General features: G+C 39.2%; 1 pseudogene; it reads right to left on the bottom strand.

Moving 5' to 3' along the window:
- Nucleotides 1-9,189: 9,189 nt before the first annotated feature.
- Nucleotides 9,190-16,522, bottom strand: part of LOC102854693 — a 10,184-nt pseudogene continuing 2,851 nt past the window's right edge.

Raw genomic sequence — 16,522 nt, 5'->3', positions numbered from 1 at the left:
ATAATTGGGATGGGAGTGTCAGAGACAGTGCGATTGGCACAGGACAGAGCGGAGTTTAGGGCTGTTGTACATAGGGTCGCTATGAGTCGCAGGTGACTCGACAGCACATAACAACAAACACAACAACATTTCTGTACTCTTTGTCACTGAGAAAACCAATTGATTTTTTTTATGTTGATCTTATATCCTGACACTTGGCTGAATTGGTTGGCTATGTACAGTAGTTTTCTTGTTGGTTTTAAAGACCCAAAGGGTCTCTAAACTCTAAAGGGTTTTCTAAGTATGTTGTTGCTGTTGTTGATTTATTTTGAGTCGAGCATGACTCATAGTGAACCTATGAACAAAACACCTGAAGACTTTCTATAGCTATCTTCATTTATCAAAGTTCATAGAATTTCCAGAGGCATGTTATTTAGGAAGTGGATGCCGCTCCTGACTCTAAACCTGTCTTGAAGTGGGAACTCCACCAAACACTGTCCACATGGGTAACCATTATGGCATTTGACATCCCAATGGCACAAGGTTCAGCATCACAGCAAACCCAGGTTGCCTCAGTACAGCATATTGATCCTATTTGTTTAGTGTTCATAGGGTTTTCAAATCCTCTTATTTAGGAAGTAGATGACCCAGCCTGCTTCCTAGTCTGTTGTATTCAGGAAGCTCCACCAAAACCTGTCAACCACAGGCAACCCAAATTGCATTTGACACACCAGTGACACAGATTTAAGTCTCACAGCAACCTCAAGTTATCTCAATACAGCAAACTGACAGACAAGTGCTGTACCACTTAGAACAATGTTCTCCTCAATCACATTTAATGTGCTTCTATCTATCTATCTGTCTGTCTATATCTATCTATCTATCTATCTATCTATCTATCTATCTATCTATCTATCTATCCACTGTTCCAACCATTTCTATATGATCTTCAGCAGTATTTTGCTTTCATGTGATATTTAGTGATACTGTTTGATATTTTCCAAGTTCAGTTAGATCACCTTTCTTGGGAATGGGAACAAACATGGACCTCTTTGAATCTGTTCCCTAGAGATGCTATTTGTTTGTACAAGAGGCTTCCAGCTCACAGCTGATTGCCCACAAAATCAGAAGCACCAATCAGCTTACACTTGATTGTTAACACAATCAGAAATGTCTAAACAGTTTACACTCAGCTGTCAAGTAAATAAAAAACACCCTCCAGAACCCAACTGTCTCCATGAAGACAGTAAAAGGTCATTGCAAATATGGAGGAAAACAAAAAAAAACTGAAAGGAATGTCAATAGTGATTCTAAAGATTGCACTGGAGCATGGAGAAGCCAAAACAAAGTAAAGCATGTGAAAGAAATGAACAGAAGATGTCAAAGGGCAGCTGAGGAGGACAAGGTATAGTATTATAATGGAATATACAGAGAGCTGGAATTGGAGGGGGAAAAAGGGAAGAACTCATTCTGCATTTCTCAAGCTGAAAGAACTGAAAAACAAATTTAAGCCTCATAATATTTAAGTCATAATATTGCAAGATGCTAAGGGCAATATATAATAACCCAGAAAGCATCAAAAGAAGATGCAGGGAATACACAGAATCAGTGTACCAAAAATAATTGATTAACACTGAAAAATTCCAGGAAGTGCCATATGAATAAGAGTCAATGATAATGAAGGAAGCAGTAGAGCTTCATTGAACGCATTGGTAAAAAATAAGGCCCCAGGAATAGTTGGGATGCCAATTCGCTTATTTCAGTTAACAGATGCAGCCTTGGATGTGCTCACCAGTCTATGCCAGAAAATTTGGAGGACAGTTGTCTGGCAAACAGATTCAAAGAGGTCCTTATTTATTGCCATTTCCAAGAAAGGTGATCCAACTGAATGTGGAAACTATCAAACAATATCATTAAATATCACAGGCAATCATATAAAAATGGCTGGAACAGTGCATAGATAGCTAACTGCCAGAAGTTAAAGCAGGATTTAGAAGAGGTCGTGGCACCAGGGTTATCATTGCTGTTGTCAAAAGGATCGTGGTTGAAAGTAAAGAATACCAGAATAATGTGTAATTTAGCTTTATTGATTATGCAAAGTCATGTGACTAAGTGGATCACAACAAGCTGTGGCAGACATTGAAAAGAATGCAAATCCCAGAGCACTTAATTGTATTCATGCGGAACCTATACTTGGATCAGGTATTGTTGTGCAAACAGAGCAGGGGAATACTGCATGGTTTAAAATTGAGAAGGGAGTGCATCAAAATTGTATTCTCTCTCCATACCTATTCAATCTGTATACTGAGGAAATTACACAAGAAGCTGGACTATATGAAGAATGTGACATCAGGATTGGAGGACCATTTATTAATAGCCTACCTTATGCACAGGACACAACCTTGCTTGCTGAAAGTGAGGAGTACTTGAAGTACTTGTTTCAGAAGAACAGGAATGTAGCCTTTAGTATGGATTGCATCTCAATATAAATAAAACAAAGATTCTTACCACTGGACCGATAGGCAGCATCACAATGGATGGAAAGGAGATTAAAACTGTCAACAGCTTCATCTTGATCGGATACACAATTAACACACTTGGTACCAGCAGTCAGAAAACAAGAGATGCATTGCACTGGGAATATTTGCAGTTAGGGACCTTTCCAAATTATTGAGGCGTAATGATGTAAATTGGAGGACTTAGGTGCATCTGATTCAGGCCATAGTCTTTCCAATTACTTGCGATGCACCTGAAAGCTGTACAATGAATAAGGATGACAGAAAAAGAATAAATACCTTTGAGCTGTGGTGTTAGAGAAGATCACTGAACATCCCACGGATGGCCAAGAGAATGAACAGATATGTTTTGGAGAGGGTGCAGTGACAGTGTTATTTTCAAGTAGAAATGATGAGACTTTTCACACACTTTGGGAATGTTGCTAGGAGGGGCTAGTCCTTGAAGAAGGGCATGATGCTCAGGAGGGTGGAGGGTTGACAAAGGAAAGAAAGACCCTTAACTAGGTGAATTGACGCAGTAACTGCTGCAATAAGGTTTTTTTATGTCAGGAAGTGTGAGGATGGCACAGGATAGAACAGGGTTCAGAGCCTTTGTTCATATGGTCATTGTGGGTCATACTCGACTCAATGGCACCTAAAAAGCATACTATCCTATAATCTTCATATAGAAATAATTCTGCATCCTCTTTACCAATTTGGATACTTCTTATTTCCTTCTCTTGTCTTATTGAATAGAAGAGATGATAGTGGACATCCTTGCCTACTTTCTGTTCTCAAAGGAATCCCTTTAATCTCTCTCCATTGAGAATAATGTTGGCTCTTAGTTTTGTATATATACTTTTTACTGTGTTGAGGAAATTCCCCTCTATTCCTATTTTGTTTAATGTTTTAATCAGGAAAGAGAGTTGGATTTTGTCAAAGGCCTTTTCTGCATCAATTGGTAGGATCATGTGGTTCTTGTTATTTGCTTTACTAATATGATTAATTACACTGACTGTTTTTCTTACGTTAAACTATCCTTGCATACCTGTTATGAAACCCACTTGATCATGGTGAAATATTTTTTTATGTGCTGTTGGATTCTATTGCATAAGATTTTATTGAAGATTTTTGCATCCAGGTTCATGAGAAATATTGGCGTATTGTTTTCTGTTTTGGTGGTGTCTATACCTGACTTTGGTATCAAGGACATGTTTGCTTCATAGAATGAATCTGGGAGAATTCCATCTTTTTCTTTTTTTCTGAAATACCTTATATAGAATTGGTGATAATTCTTCTCTGAACGTTTGACAAAATTCACTAGTAAAACCATCTGGTCCAGGGTGCTTTTTTTGTTAGAAGTTGTTTTATGGTGTGTTCAATTTCGTCTTTTGTAATGGGTCTGTTCAGGTATCCTCCTTTAGTCTGTGTCAGTTTAGGTAGATTATGAGTTTCTAATAAATTGTCCATTTCCTCTAGCTTTTCATACTTACTTAAGTACAGTCTTTCATAATATTCCATTGTTAACCTTTTTTTAGTTGGTTCTTTGTGACATTGCCCCTTTCATCTCTTATTCAGATTATTTGTGTCTTTTTTTCTTTGTTTGTTTTGCTATGGTTTTTCCATTTTATTGACTCTTTTGAATAACTGAGTTCTGGTTTTGTTGCTGTTTTCAATTGTTGTGCTGTTTTCTATTTCATTTATTTCTGCCCTAATTTTTATAATTTCATATTTTTAGATGGTGTCAGGTTTTCTTGCTACTTTTTGCCAACTTCTTGGAGATGCTGGGTTTAAGATTCAATTACGGAGGGACTGGAGAGCATTAAGCTGAGTGAACTAACTCAATCCCACAGAACAAATATTGTATAAAACCATTATTATAGAATGAATATGAGGATCTAAGAGGACAGAGAGGGTGAAAGAAGAGGGATGAGGGTGTGGGAGCGGGAAGGTGGATTAATCATGAGGTTGTGCAATTGATTGATGCTTGTTTTGTGACCTAAAATGTGATCTGTTCTGGAGAATGTTCCATGCACTTTGGAGAAGAAGGTATACTGTGCTCTTTGGGGTGCATTGACCTGTATGTAACTATACAATCAAGTTGGTTTATTGCGTGGTTTAATTCTTCAACATCTTTGTTGAGTTTCTTTCTGGTAGTTCTATCCTTTCTTGAGAGTGGTTTATTGAAGTCTCCTACTACTGTGGTGGTGTCTATTTATTTTTTTTTTAGTTAACATTTGCTTTGTGTATTTTGCAACTCTATCCTTTGGTTGTGGCATCTGCACAACACACAACCAAATGATAGAGCTGCAAAATATACAAAGCAAACGTTAACAGAACTGAAAAAAGAAATAGACACCACATCATTAACAACCTGTGTTGTGTAGGTAACACAACCATGCATGATGAAACTGAGGAGGACCTGACGCGCTTGCTGCAGAAGGTAAAGGACTTTGGCCATCAATACGCATTGAAGCGCAACATCAAGAAAACAAAGATTCTCACTACTGAGCCAACTGACAGCATCATGATAGATGGTGAAGAGACTGAGATTGTTAACAGCTACAGTTTGCTTGGCTCAACAATCAACATTTTTGATACCAGCAGCCAGGAAATCAAAAGATGAATTGCATTGGGAAAGTCTACTGTCAGCGACCTCTCTAGAATACTGAAGAGCAATAATGTCAGTCTAGAGATTCTGGTGCACCTGATATAGGACATAGTCTTCATAATTACTTTCTATGGTCAGAAAGCTGGACAATGACTAGTGATGATATAAGATGAATTGATATCCTTGAGTGGTGGTGTGGAAGTAAAGTGTTGGATAAACCATGGGCTGCTAGCAAGGCAAATGGGTTCATTCTGGAGAGGTTGAAACCTGGCTGCTTCTTGGAGGCAAGGATACTGAACCTTTGTCTGATGTACTTTGGGCATGTTGCCTGGAAAGAACAGTCCTGAGATCATCATACTTGGTAGGGTGACAGGATAGCACAAGAGAGGAAAACGCTCAATGAGATGGATTGACTCAATGAGCGGGGTAATGGGGAATAGGTGTGTCAGAGATGAAGAAGTTGGCTCAGGATAGAGGAGGGGTCAGAGCTGTTGTACATAGGGTCTCTAGGAGTTGCAAGTGATTCAACAGCACATAACAACAACAAATATCATTTGGTGCATATATATTTGTTATGGTTATGTCCTCTTTGTTCTATTGACCTTTTAAGCATTATATAGTGACCAACCTTTTATCTGTGATGGGTTTTGTGTGGAAGTATTTTATCATAGTTAATATCACTACTCTTGCTTTTTTTATGGTTGCCAATTGTTTACTATACTTTCCCCCACTCTTTTATTGTTAGTCTTTCTTCATCGTCGTTTTTCTGGTGTGCCTCTTATAGACAGCACATTATTGAGTTTTGGTTTTTTGATCCAATCTGCTACTTTTCCTCTTCACTGGTACATTTAAATAATTCATATTCAGTATAATTATTGAAAGGCAAGGTTTTACTGCTATCATTTTGTTGAGTCCTTTTTGGTGTTGTTCCTGGTTACCTTAGTCCATCCTGCTTTCTGTATAAGAAGGACTTCTTTCAGTATTTTCTGCAACGTTGATCTTGTTTTTCAAAACACCCTCAGGTTCTGCTTTTCTAAGAATATATTGATTTCTCCATCACATTTGATGGATGGTTTTGCTTGGTCCAGTATTTTTTGATTGAAAGTTGTATTCTTTGAGTGTTTGATATATGTCATTCTGTTGTTTTCTTGCTTCCATGGTTTCTGCTGAGAAATTGGCACTTAATCTTATTTGCTGTCCCTTATAAATTACTCTTCGCTTCTCTGTAGCTGCTTTCAGAATTCTCTTCTTATCATTTGTTCTTTCAAATTTGACTATGATATGCCTTGGTGTTTTTCTTTTGGGATTTATTCTATATGGAATTTGCTCGGCTTCTTGAATGTTTATCCTGTCATTCTTCATCATGCCTGGGAAGTTTTCTTCTAGTAATTCTCCCACAACTTTCTTGGTGCTTTTACTTGCTTCTTCCCCTTCTGGGATTCCGATTATGAGCGTGTTATTCCTCTTTATGGTGTCCCACATTATTCTTATGGGGTTTTTTCTTCCTTTTTGATTCTGCTTTTTGTTTCAGGATGTCATTGCTGAGAATTCTATCTTCTATTTCACTAGTTCTGTGTTCCATCTCTTCACCTCTGCTCATATGTCCCTTCAACATGTTAACAGCATCTGAAACATTGATCCTCATATTCTGGATTGTGGTTTCTTGTTTTTCCAAAGCTTCTAATGCCTCATTTGTTTTATCTGCATTGTCTTGTAAGTTGTTTGTTTTTGGTTTGTTTTTTAAGTTCCTCTTGGTTTTTGCTTGCAGAGTCCTATAATTCTTCTAGTTTGCCTTTCACCCTTTGAAAATATTCAATCATTGTTCATTTGAATTCTTTGTCAGAAAGTTCCATCAGACTTTCTGGCTTCAGGAAATCCATTGACACTGTGTTATGATCACTTTTTGGGAGTGACATCTTGTTTTGGTTTTGTGTAATGTGTGAGGTAGTCTGCTTCTTCCACATCACTGCTATGATAGCATTTTTCATATCTGAGACCTTAGTAGGCCCTTGGTCTGATGACTTTGGCTCAGGAGTTCACTTCTCCTGAGAAGGGAAGGGCTGCTCTCCCTGTCTAAATTTCTCTCTGATCCTGTGACTCAAGGGAATACTTGTTTTAATTGGGAAGAGATATGGCCTTTAAATTAGCAGCTTTCTCCACAGGCAACTGGCTCAGGTAGGCAGGTCCATAGGGTCTGCAGCTCAAGGAAGCTCAAGCTCTGGGAGGGGGAAAGAAATGGCTTCATCTGTGTTACTGATGCTCCTAATGACTGAGGGGTGGTGGGAGGGCCAGGGTCTCTGGTGGCTGGGCTGCTGTCTAAGTGCTCCAGGCAGAAGTGCAGTCTGAGCCACACCGGGAAATTTTTAAGACAGACACTCAGTTAATTGACTAGAAGAGATCCACATCTATGATATTGGTGCTCCTGGTGCAGATAGACATGGCTGATGTCAATGCAGCTGTGTCCCATAACTTTCCTATATATATGTGAAATAGATGATTCAGAAGGTTAGGCTTTATGAGGAGGAATACAGCATCAGGATTAAAGGAAGACTTAATATTTATCACCTTGCTTGCCAAAACAGAAGGACCTGAAGCACTTGCTGCAGAAACTCAAGGAATGTAGTCTTCAATAGGGATTGAAGCTCAGAATCAAGAAAACAAAGATTCTCACTATTGGGTCAACTGACGGCATCACAATAGATGGAGAAGAAATTGAGGCTGTGAACAATTACAACTTGCTTAGCTCCACAATCAACACTCTTAACACCAGCAGTCAGGAAATCAAAAAATGAATTGCACTGAGGAAATTTGCAGTCAGGGACCTCTCAAGAGTGATGAAGAGCAATGATGTCAGTCTAGAGACTACTGTGCACCTGATTCAGGCCATAGTCTTCACAACTATTTGCTATCCATCAGAGAGCTGGACAATGACTAAGGATGATAGAAGAAGAATTGGTGCCCTTGAGTTGTGGTGCTGGAGAAGAATATTTAACATACCATGGGCCACCAAGAGAACATACAGGTCTGTATTGGAGATGGTGAACCCAAAGTCCTCCTAGGAGGCTAGAATTTTGAAGCTCTGTCTCACATATTTTGTGCATATGGCCAGGGAAGACTGATCCTTGGAGAAGGACATCATGCTTAGAAGGGTGGAGGGACAGCACAGGAGAAGAATACTCTGGATGAGATTGATTCACTCAGTAACTGGGGTAATGGAGGTAAGTGTATCAGAGTCAGTGAGACTGGTTCAGAACAGAGCAGGCTTCAGAGCTGTTGTACATGCATCACAGGTGACTCGATAGCTCATAACAAGCGTCTATAATTTTCCTTCCTAGTCATTTGTCTTACTGAAAGTAAAAAAGACTTGGTACACTTGCTGCAAAAGATCAAGGACTACAGCCTTCACTATGGACTATAGCTCAACATCAAGAAAACCAAAACCTCACCATTGAACCAACAAAGAACATCTTGATAGATAGAGAAAAGACTGAAGTGTTAATGATTTAATTTTACTTCAATCCACAATCGACATCCATGGTAACAGCATTCAAGAAATCAAAATATGTGTTCCATTGAAAAAATAATTTGCTACAAGTGATCTTACTGTTACAGATGTCAGAATCAGTATGACTAGGAAGGTTGGCTACTTAGATTTTAAATCTGCTGAGGACCTGGAAAGAGCCGTGGGACTCATTGTTTATAAGTCTTTGACAATTAAATTAAACTATAGGGACCAAAGAGAAAAAAAAAAAACAGTAAGAAAGATAGTGATGCCAGGATACTTTTGGCCCAAAATTTGCCTTACAAAGTCACTCAGGAAGAATTTTTTTAAAAGGTTTGGAGATACTATCAAGATCAGATTAGTCCACAAAAATGGGAAGAGTAAGGGGATTGCTTATCTCAAATTTAAGATCAAAATTGATTCTGAGAAAACTTTGTAAGAATGGTAGGGAACAGAGATCAATGGGCAATCGATATCTCTATATTACAGTGGGGGTAAAGGTCAAAATCAAGACCTAAGAGAGGGAAAATCAAGCACTTGGAATGGTGAATCAAAACTCTAGTTTCAAGCACCCTGTCCTACAACTTAATAGAAGAAACTCTTCAAGAAGTATTTGCGAAGGCAACTATTATCAAGATGCTTAAAAAACAAAACGGCAAATCCAAAGGGTATTCATTTATATAATTTACCACATTTGAAGATGCTAAAGAAGCTTAAAATTCTTGTAAAATAAGAGAAGTTGAAGGCAAAGCAACCAGGTTGGAGCTACAATGGTTCAGGGGACCACTTAATGCTAGAAGCCTTTGTCAAAGGTCTGTCTGGACACCACTGAAGTGACTTTGGAAGAACTATTTGACTGTTCATTTCTTGGGCAGGATAGTCACCAACCAGGAAACTAGTTTCTCCAAAGGGTTTGGTTTTGTAGACTTCAACAGTGAGGAGGCTGCTAAAACTACTAAGGAGGCCATGGGAGATGGTGAAATCGATGGAAACAAAGTGACCTTGGACTGGGCCAAGCCGAAGGGTGAAAAAGGCTTCCATGGCAGAGGTGGAGGCTGAAAAGGCTTTGGTGGCCAACCTGGACATGGCAGAGGTGTCTGAGGTGAATTTGAATGCCTGTGCCAGAAAGGTTTTGGTGGAAGGTGAAGTGTCTCCTGTGGAGACAAGGGAAGAGATTAAAAAACATAAGGAAAAAAGATGAAGTTTGAACAGTTCTTCTGTCTCTCCTTCCCTGTTGCATTTGAAAGAAAGGACTCTGAAGTTTTGCCTCTGTTATTAGACCATAGCAAAGCCTTTTGAGGAAATTCTGAGACAGGAGGCAGATCTTTTACAATTTTAGAAGAAATGAGTAATAGCGCTAATCCTTATTTATAAGGTTTGAATTTATATTTAGTTTCATCTCATGTACTAAATATTTTTTTCCCTACAAATAGTTTTTGCACTGGAAGAGATAAAGAAAAGCAAAATATTTTATCCTGAATTTTGCTTCTGACTTTGGGGAAATCTGCTGTCAACGACTTCTCCAAAGTAGTGCTAAAGAGCAAAATTTCAGTCTAAAGATTAAGATACATTTCATCTAAGCCAATTGTCAATTATTTCCTATGAATATCAAAGTTGGACAGTGAGATGACAGAAGAAGAACTGTCAAATTTTAATTGTGGTAATGGAGAAGGGTACGGAATATCCCATAGACTGCCAAAAGAACACGCAATTGTCTTGGAAAAAGTATAACTAAGATGTATTCCTTAGAAGCAAGGATGGAACTTCATCTCACATGTTTTGGCCATGTGTCAGAATGGGCAAGTTCTTGGAAAAAGACATCAAGCTGGGAAAGGTGGAGCATCAGAAAAAGAGAGGAAGATCCTCAACAAATAGATTGACAATGTAACTTTAACAGTGGGCTCAAACATATTAGAGATGGTGAAGATGGTGCAAGATAGAAGGTTCAGATCTGTTGTTCATAAAGTCACTAGGAGTTATAGTTGTTTCAGTAGCACCTAACAACAACAGGTTTTTTTGTTTAAGGAGCCCTGGTGTCATAGTCCATAAGGTGTTGTTGGGCTCTTAATCAAAAGGTTTTCAGTTCAAATCTCCACAAGCTGCTCTGGGGGAGGAAAATGGGCAATCTCTTGTAAAGATTAACCACCTCGGAAAACAAATGGAGAGTCACCATGAGTTGGACTTGACTAATTTGATGACAATGGGTTTAGTCAATTGTCTGTTTTGTATACGAGGATAATACTGGCTTCCTAGAATGAGTTAGGAAATGTTCTCTCCCCTTCTATTTTTTAAAAGTTTAAGAGGTGTTGGTATTAGTTCTTACTAATACCAACAGATATTGTCTGCGTGTTCTCTCCATTCAACCTACTGACAGCAGAAGTCTTCAACAACGGCCTGCAAGAAATTAGCTTCAACCCAACAATCACCATCCTTATCTTCTCCTACTTCTCATAAGCTGTTCGGATAATTTACTTAACCACTCTGCGCTTCAATGTTCTAAGTGGAAGTGAGGTGATGCATCAAGTTCTTCTAGCCTACTGACTCCTTTTACATGCTCCTTCAGCCTCACCAAGCTCCTCTCCCTGAATCACATTATAGCAGCCATGATGGGCTGCTATGCCTGTGTGTCCAAGACCCTGGCATTTGGATATCAAGTGGTGCCATATGTTCTTGAGGACAACATTTCCACCTAACAGTTTTTCAGCCCATAGATGGATAACAGATGTGTTTGGTAGATTGGCTGGCACATTGCTTTTGTTGCTGTTGTTTTTAATTTCAAATTAGTTGCCAACATAAGAAAATCAGTAGTTTTCCCACAGAAATACGGATTTTTTTTTTTTTACACCACTGGAAAACTAAGAAACCCTCTCCTGTGTAAATATGAGCCAGAGTGGAGGATGCATACATCTACTGGTTTCCCACATTCCCATCAGCCTCACCTCCCCTCAAGGTCCAGCCCAGCAGGTCTAGAGCTTTCTTCACAGTCTCAAAAGAATCCATGAATCAGCTATGCAAGTAGCTCCACATGAGGCCTGATGCATGTAAATATTATGGCCTCAGCAAACTCCTGCCCTCCAGGGCTCAGTTCCCTCCTCAGTGAGGAAAATCTTGCCTAATTCTAACCAAAAGCTACCTTGGGGAGAAAGAAAACCCCCTCCACATTCTTAGCATCCTTCAGAAAATTAAGAATATCCACATCCTTTGTTCCCCAAATGCCAAGAAAGGCCAAATTGATAAGACTGTGGATGACCAGATGACAACATTCTTGGGACTCAGATAAAGTAAGAAATATCCATCTACTGAGCCTAGATAGTTTCAGAATAGCGGTCACAGGCACATTTGCCCCTCCATTTCTACAATATTGTGGAGCAGGACACAACTTAGAGTCCCATTTAGCAAAATTTGGATGAAAAAACACCAGCCTTGTAAGAGGGATCCCTGTTGGTTCCCACCTGAAGCCCTTTCCTGAGGAAAAACATTATGTTCTCTTCCAGCAGGAGGAGCTTTCAAGCAGAGCCAGGGAGGACCTCCAGAAAGGACATCCTCCTGCCGTCAAGTACACTGAAACAGCAAGACTATTTCTGCCACCAGCTCAACACACATGAGAACCTGCAATTGCCTCTTCTGGCCCTACCAGTGCACCTGGGCACCAGTGAGGAAATCCCACCACCACATTCTAGTGTGGTGATAGAGTTCCCTACTGAGAAATGGTATCTGGGTGGAATCCCTTTGTCCTCAAAGACAAACATCTTTGTTTCTGCTCCCTATCAAATGCTTGGGTGGTCTCATAAACAAACTCCAGGTGACACAGTGCTCTCATGGGCACAGAACTTTACTCCTCAACTTGTGCTCTGCAAGTATACCACAGTGAGGGAACCAGGACTCTAAAGTCTTCAGGCATAGGTAGCTTAAGCAACGTCAGAGCTTTCTGTCTGCTGGAGTGTGAATTGACAAAAGGATATAATGCAGACCTCATGCAAGTCTTGCGGGGCTTCAGGTGAGCTGGAGACTCCTGGCTGATGCTACACCCTATTAACTTCATCTTCTCATAGGCTGACATAGGACTGAAATGAGAAAGCACATATCAGAAAGCTCTCACTGGTGGTAGTGCCTTAGACTATGTGCCCCTGATCCCCAAACATGTTTGCTTCTGGATTCTTTTCTTATGGAGCATACTGTGGACTTTTTCTCAGTAAGTATGACCCAAGGGTACACAGTCATGGTGGTAGATCATGACTTTGCTTACTCTTGGGAGGGGGCCAAGTTCACTTTTGATGCTCACAACAGGCTATCAGAACAGGTCAGTCCTGGTTTAAGGTAAGTTGGGAAAGTCTACTGTCAGAGACCTCTCCAAAGTACTGAAGAGCAATGATGTCAGTCTGGAGACAAAGGTGCACCAGAGAGCTGGACAATGACTAGAGAGAGATGAAAGAAGGAGAATTGATGCCTTTGAGTGATGGTGTTGGAGAAGAGAGCGAACAGGTTCGTTCTGGAGAGGGTTAAACCAGACTGCTCTTTAGAGGCGAGGATTCTGAAGCTTCATCTGGCATACTTTGGACATGTTGCAGGAAGGGACCATCCCTGGAAATGGACATCATGCTTGGGAAGGTGGAGGGACAGTGCAGGAAAGGAAGACCCTCAATGAGATGGATTAATTCAGTGACTGGGGTAATGGGATAGGTATGTCAGAGACATTGAGATTGGCACAGGATAGAGCAGGGTTTAGGGCTATTGTACATAGGGTTGCTATGAGTCACAGGTGACTTGACAGCACATAACAACAACAATACATGAGAGAGGAGAAGCTTGCAATGACTGGGCCCAGACAGGACCCAGTAAGGATTCCTGATGACCCCTTTCCACAGTGGCCAGGCCACTACACCTACCAAATGTTCCAAACTTTCAATGAGTACAGTTCCTGCTAGAGCAGGATTGTGGGAATGCTGGAAATGGACTTAACTTCAGTTACTCATAGCTTGAAGCTGTCCCAATTTCCCTGTCCCTGTGACAGTGGCATCAGAGAGGAAGCAGGAAGTTTAGAAAGAAGTTTCCAGAATCCTTTTCTTCTCAATACCAGTCCAAATTTTCCTTTGGTATATAGCATTATTACAATGTCCCTTCAATAGCTGGAAACTTATAACCAATCTCCTCCAACGTATTGTTAAATATATATTCATTAACTTTAAAACATTTTTAAACCTTTCAAACATTTAGAAAAATGTAAAGAAATAATAAAAATTCCCATCTTCTCCTCACATTTTAAAACATTAATGTTTTGTCATATTTACTTCAGATCCACTTTTAAAAAAATCATATATTGCACTTCAACTGAGTGCATAAACAAAATGAAATCTAAATATAAAAAGAAGAAAGAAAGAAAAGACTGAAATGGATGCTAGAAGAAAATCTGAGACTTAACTCTTGAACATAGAGTAGCTAAATTGAATGGAAGAAACAATCAACCATACAAGATCAAAGGGCAGCATTTTCCCAGGGATAAAGTTCAGAAGACAGGAAGGGATAGGAAAGAACAAATAGGAAAGGAAAAACACAAGGAAAAAAAGTGTTACAAATGCTGTTACGTTGTGGGGGTTATGTCACTAATTAAAAGGTATATGAACTGTTGAATGGAAAACAAATTTGCTCTGTAAACTTTTACTGAAATCACAATGAAAGTTGGATTTGGTTTGGTGTTTTTTTTTAAAGTAAATGGAAGAATCAATCAAACACTAATCAAATCAGCATATCTGCCTATCTCTTTTACATCTCCAGTAAGGAGAAAAAAATAACCATATACAACCCCAGCAAAGGATAATTTGAGCACCCTGAAATTTGAATGAAGCTAGTAAGAGCAAGATCAAGTATGAGAGAAATTAAAGACTCAGGTCATTACCAGGTAATCAAGACTATGAAACATTCTGAGCAGAACTTGGGCCCACAAAGAGAGAAAGAAAATCTTACCAGCATATAGGTGACTACCACAGACGTCAGAAGATCTCTTCTCCCCACACTTGCATGAATGAACGCCTGAATGGACCTCCATCTGAGCAAGTGAGACGTTTAATGGGACCCGTCGCAGGAGAGGAGCCTTTCCCCATCACAATGAGCAGGCCATTGCCATCTTGAATCTGACAGGGAGACCTCCTGAGCATAACAAAACCATTCTGAAGTATGTGCACACTGAAAAGCGTGGCATATGCACAGAGGGTGGAAACATACATATGGCTGCCATTGAAAAAATAGCTTCCTTATCCAAAAACTATGCCCACTGACATCACCAGAGATCTACATCTTAATACAGTGAACCCCTAGCAAGCAATACAGCTAACTCCAGCTATGCCATTATGTGACTACACCACAATTTATCAATCTTTTCAGTTGTGATTTGACATTTGGGATGCTTCCATGTCCTTGCAATGGTCTCAGTTTCTAATTTCCTTGAGGTATATCTTTACTTTTATTTTTTAATTGTGATTTTAGCCAAAGTTTACAGAAAAGTTGAATTTTCATTCATTCACTTATTGTTACACGTTTTCCTCCCTGCCCCTCCCACCCAGTTCGTTTTTAAAAAAAATTCATTCATTGTTGCATAATTTCCTCCCTTCCCCCTCACTATTTCCCCGCTTTACTATGCACATCCTATTCTGGACTACTGTTATACAAATAATGCCTTACTATATAATACTTTTAAATGGTTCTTTTCTTCATCTGTTTCAACACAGTGTTCACTTTTTATCCCCTCTTTTCTTAGTTCCCCCCCACACCATATCAGAACTGTTTTACAACACTGGCCTTACACAGTATTTGTCCTTTTGTCACTGAACTATTTCACTTGGTGTAATGCCCTCCAGGGTCATTCATATTGTGTAATATTTTACAAGTTCCTTGTTTTTCAGTGCTGTGTAATATTCCATTGCATTAATATATCATAGTTTTCCTATCCATTCATTTGTCAATAGGCACCTGGGTTGTTTCCATCTCTTTGCTATTTGTAAATTACACAGCAATAAATATGGGTGTGCATATACCTGTTTGGGTGGCAGCTCTGGTTTCTTTTTTTTTTTTGTTGTTTTCTAAAAAATTTATTTAACAGAGTTTGAATACATTGTTTTTCACAAAAGATACTTCTGATTTCCTTTACTCCCACCCACTCATTAAATTGTGCAACCCTATGATTAACATCACCCACCCACCGTTCCTCACCCCTCTGCTTCAACACCCCCCACTTGTATTCTCATTCTACAATAATGGGTTTATACAGTATTTGTCCTTGTGGGACTGAGTTAGTTCATTCAACATAATACTTTACAGCCCCTCCCAAGTTAGGTGATAATTTACAAAAATCATCGCTCCTTCTTGCTGCATAGTATTCCATTGTATGAACATACCACAACTTCTCAATCCACTCATTTGTCATTGGACATCTGGGCAAAACAACCTATTTGGATTACTGCATAGCCTTTAAGTTCTCTCTATAGAAACTTAAGAAGGAAAACAAAAAAGACCACTAGGAATTATAGATGCATTATATAGTATGCGTTAAAGCAAGATGGCACAGATTTCAAGTCAATGGATAAATGTTCATATAAATCACATAGGCTGGGTGTTAAATTACTGGCAGTTGCTTGAAATATTTTTTTAGTACTTCTCATTTTTATTTTGTCTAAAAATACTTCACAGGGTATTTGAGAGATGGTTCCATTACATTGATAAAGTCATGACAGGTTATAGTAATAAAAAAGAAGTATCTTTTTGTAAGTTAAAGCATATTTAAAATAAGTGGTTTGGTTTGGGTTTTGGGGTTTTTTTTCATTATGTGCTTTAATGAACTTCTTTTGATAAACTAACCAACCATCAGTCCTGACTGCATTGGATGGGATTGTTTCCATGGTGTTTTCCAGAGGAAGAAAGGTTTTGTTTGCTTGCTTGCTTGCT

Source organism: Elephantulus edwardii, unplaced genomic scaffold (genome assembly GCF_000299155.1).
Source record: "Elephantulus edwardii isolate Elephantulus edwardi_28Jun2011 unplaced genomic scaffold, EleEdw1.0 scaffold00526, whole genome shotgun sequence".
Taxonomy (NCBI): domain Eukaryota; kingdom Metazoa; phylum Chordata; class Mammalia; order Macroscelidea; family Macroscelididae; genus Elephantulus; species Elephantulus edwardii.
Note: the sequence above shows the minus strand (reverse complement) of the source record. Positions and strands in the feature narration are given on the sequence as shown.